Source organism: Fukomys damarensis, unplaced genomic scaffold (genome assembly GCF_012274545.1).
Source record: "Fukomys damarensis isolate Sample0158 unplaced genomic scaffold, DMR_v1.0_HiC HiC_scaffold_37, whole genome shotgun sequence".
NCBI lineage: Eukaryota > Metazoa > Chordata > Mammalia > Rodentia > Bathyergidae > Fukomys > Fukomys damarensis.
In genome coordinates, this window is record NW_022900949.1 from 35,945,776 (window position 1) to 35,950,349 (window position 4,574).

Below are 4,574 nucleotides of genomic sequence, written 5' to 3' on the forward strand. Positions count from 1 at the left end.
AAAACAAAAAAAAAAAAAAAAAAAAAATGAACACATGATGGTGAGGAGCAGAGACTGGGGAAATAGGGGTCAGGTCACAGAAAACTTTGGACAGACCAGGCCTCCCCACCTTAGCAGCTCTTTGATAGCACTGAGGAGCAGCTACTCAGTGCTTCTAATGAGGAAAACAAACGTGGAATGGAAAGACAATTGCCAAGAAAAAAGAAAAAAACAAACAAAAACCCACCATGGTAATGCAGTACTGTACATATCTGCCTCCTACCCCTGCCCTACTTTATTTCCCATTAAATTTCCAAAGCCCAAAATGAGACAAAGCAGAGGCAGAAAGCAAAAGAAAACAACCCAGAGATCTTGGTTATCTGAAAATAAGATCCCAACATGCTTACTATTTTTCTCATCACTGGACTTTCGGGTGCCATTCCATGTCCCCCACTGCTCCAACTCCAGATGTCGCATCTCAGCAGAAACAGAGCCTTTTGCGGTAAGTCCTGCCAGAGGTGGGTGTAGGCTCCAGGTCTTCCCCGCCTGTGAGGCACTGACAGCACCAGGACCTCCTCTAATCAATGCCCTGCTGTGGCCTCTACTGCCAGACTGTAAGCTCCATCAGGACCATGACCTTGCACAAGACACTCAGTGCACAAGACACTCAGTGTATGTGATGAGCGAATGTGTGAAAAAACTATCTATTTTCAGCCAGGCATGGTGATGCACACCTGTAATCCCAGCACTCGGGAGGCTGAGGCAGGAGGATCACTGTAAGCTGGAGACCAGCCTGGGCTACATAGTGAGTTCCAGGTCAGTCTCAACTACATGGTGAGACCCTGTCTCAAAAAACCAAAAAACAAACAAACAAACAAACAAAAAACTATTTTCCATGAGACTTATTGAAAAGTTGAATACAAACACCTATTATTGCAGTGTACCTAGCATACCTTTTTCTAATTATAATGTGACTACCTAATATATAAGGTTATCTTTTAAGTGTTGTGTTTCATATCCCCTTTCTAATCAGTGATACATTATTCTGAGAGGAACAGAGTATTTTACTATTGAAAGAAATATTCACATGAAATATACCTAATTCAACTCCTGCCCACACTAGACCTACAAGAAACTTCAAAGTTAAGATTTTGATATTGTGCATGAAGAATGGTCAGCAATTAAACAGTTGTCAAGACTTTTAAGTAAAAACAGTCTAATGAGTTTACAAAATTTTGGTGAAATCCCTTCAGTGCCAAGTACCAAAGTATGTAGCAACAAAGAATCTTTTTATAAGTCCAAGTGAAAAATTGAAAATAAAAATGCTGTGTGATAATTTTTGAGAATTTATTCTAAACTTTTCTTAAAACTGCATCAATCTTTTAAAAAAGATACAACTAAAGAATTGTTAACAGCTAAGCATTAAAATAATTCCCCAATGATTCCTTCAATAGAGGCAAATTTAACAACACAAAAGGTAAAAGCCATCCTTTAAGCCTAGCCTTCCTGGCAAGATTTAACTCACAGCAAAGACCAAAACAAAAACAGATTTTTTTTCCCCCAGAAATGTCTATTCTAAACTTCCTATGTTGGTCCAGACATTACTGAAAAATAAACACAAATGAAGACAAGTATAATAAACATAGAATACATATGTAATAAATGGCTAAAACTTCATTGACAATAACAAGAAGTGACAAAATTGGAGGGCAACTGGGGATCTCACAGACTGCAGATAAGATGTAGCACAGAGCAGCTGTTGTGGAAAACAGCAGTTCTATAAAGTTACCGATGGCGACAAATCTATAATTATTATGGGACCAAATAATTTCATTTCTAGGTATTAACTCAACAAGCCTGAAAACTTTTGTCCCTCACACAAACTCTGATGCAAATGTTTGCAGTATCTTTACGCATAATTGGCTGAAACTGGGACGGAATGAAATGTGCATGGATTGGTGAATGGACATGCTGTGGTGCCAGGACAGAGGAATGCTGCTTAGCAACATCAAAAGAAAAAATGCAGTGGGATGCTACCACAGGATGGTACTAGCCCTATGCTAAGTGTGGGGGGTTTTTTGCAAGCTGGTTTAAGAAGCCAAACATAGGCTGGGTGACAATGTTCATGCCACAATAAATAGCAAATGGAGAAACTGAGGATGCAGGAGGGGCAGACAGGCTGTGGAAACATTTATCAGCCTACAATGAACACACTGTTACAACCAAGAGTTGAAGTAATATCACAAGCATTATGCAAAGTAAGAGAAGACAAGAAACCAACAAACTGAATGATTTCATTTACACGATATGCTAGAAAAGACAAAACTCTAAGGACCTTAATTAGATTAGTGGTTACCAGAGGTTCATGGCAGGAAGAGGACAGGCCACTAAGGGGCATGAGGGGACTTTTTTGTAATGAGGGCAATGTTCTGCGGTACATCTCAATTGGCGGTTAAGATTAACCAACTAGACACAGTTGCAGAGCTTTTACTACATTTAATTACACCTTCATAAACCTGCCTTTAAAAAATTAAGTAAAAGTCACTTACGGATGCTAAATATATCGAATATAAAAGGGGAAAATGGAACTCAGTGGAAACACCAGGGAGGTACATTTTGATACAACATAAATAGAAATATTTAAAATGTCAAAAAGTGAAATGAATCTGTAATCACAGGAAATACTAAAATCCTGTGACTGATCCTGCCAAAGATGTTGCAGCAATGGCTCTACCCTGGTGTGAGTTCAGACTAGTATTAACACAAGTTATTATCACTCAGCTATCTTTCTACTGGGCATCTGTGGCCCCCAAATCCCATGGTACTGTGTGGGTCTATAATCTCAGATAAATTTTCATTTCTATCTTAAACATTACTCAATCATTTTAACATCGATTAAATGCTGTCACTGACTCAAAGTCCAGTTTAGCTTTGCTGGCGCTGGGTTTGCATAGTTGGGGCTCAAATGTTGGCCTCCTAATATCTAATGTCTCTAAATATTTATCTCTCCAGCTGTACAACAGGATTAACACTTTCCTGAAGTTTTAATAATGCATGAAAAACTATATTTCTGTGTGCTTTCAATCCTAAACATTGTTTAGACATAATTACAAGCAAAGTACATATAAATCACACCAAGAATCTTAACTCTCCACAAATACTGTACTAGAAATTTATTTCTTACTTTTCTCAGACATGGGGTCCCACTGTGATACCCAGGTTGGGACAATAACACCGGGGCTGAAGGCACTGACCTCTTCAGCCTCACAAGTGCTGGGACTACAAGACCCTGCCTAGAAATCTGTTCATTATTTATATGGCCAGTGGGTCATCTTTTGTGGACTCAGTTCCTTTTGAGAATATGATGACTGCACGGCCTCTTTACCCAGAAGAAATGTAAACAGATGCTACATCTTGCATATGATTTCTGGAGACCAGGGACCTCATGAAACACATGCATAAAGTTAAGAATGCCTGATGAAAACTCTTAAAAACTGCAAAGTTGAACAGTGGAGTTCAAAGAATCTTCCAAGTAGAGAATCCAACTGATACTGAAATATTACACTCATTTAATTTTCTGTCCCGATTTTGCAAGTACAAAGATCAGAGTATCATATTTTCTAATTCATATCTTTCTGCAGAAATTTTGTTAGAAGCATATTTTTAAATGAATCCATTTGACCTCACGCACAGAAACTTATAGTGAAAATCTGTATCTCTGGTTGCTTGAGACAGAATGGTTTAAAGCATAACACACTATGTGCTCAAATAAAATAGGAAGAGTCAAGTCTAATACAATATATATTTTTAAATACTGTATAAAAGCACACCAAGCTAATTCCCATAGTTAGAGTCCCATGGTACATTTTTCTTTCTAAAGTGGGATGTTTTACTTACTAGACCTATAAGCAAAAACCATGTCGATTTTGTAAATCAGCACATTCTTGTTTCTATTTTGTGAGGTTTGTCACATGGCACAATAGTGGAGACTAATTGTTCTAATTCTGCTATCAAATAACCAACCTGGAAATATGCTATCTCAATGCAAAAGGTTTTGTTTTCTTTTTTGAATTGTTTGGCTTCCAGGTGACACAATAACTAGTTGACACTAACCAAGTCCTGCCCATTACTGAACAAAAATAGTTTTACGTGCACAAGCACCATTTTCCCCCAGAAAGCGCCTAACCATTTTCAAAGGACTGAACGTCCAAGCCAGAGTTGACATACACAGTAAACATCTGCTGGTTCTAGAGTACCACATCATGTCGGTGCAGGAAGACCTCACAGGGCATATTTGGAATCAAATGGCCAAAAGCGCTGAAATGCAGCACCTCATGCTCCAACACTGGCCAGATGGCTTTGGTCCCAAAGGTCACGGGTGTTTTTACACCGCGGCATAAGCTTGAATGTTTGGGATGCCCCAGCATCGCCTCCACAGGAGGGCAAGAGCATCTCCGGTTCCTCTCCACGGAGGGGTGGCAGGAGCATCTCCAGCTGCTTCCCCTGGTAAGGGTTCCGGGCGCCAGGTGTGGGGCGAGTGAGCCCGAGGCCCACAGCCCGGAGCAGGCGCGGGATGAGGCCTGGCCCGTTGCGCG

At 39.8% G+C, this 4,574-nt stretch overlaps 1 long non-coding RNA gene across 1 annotated transcript in view; it reads left to right on the forward strand.

Moving 5' to 3' along the window:
- The first annotated feature begins 4,385 nt into the window (after positions 1 to 4,385).
- Positions 4,386 to 4,574, forward strand: part of LOC117284499 — a 23,617-nt gene continuing 23,428 nt past the window's right edge. The window contains exon 1 of the long non-coding RNA XR_004515598.1: positions 4,386 to 4,485. This is a non-coding gene — a long non-coding RNA (uncharacterized LOC117284499). The remainder of the gene's footprint in view (positions 4,486 to 4,574) is intronic.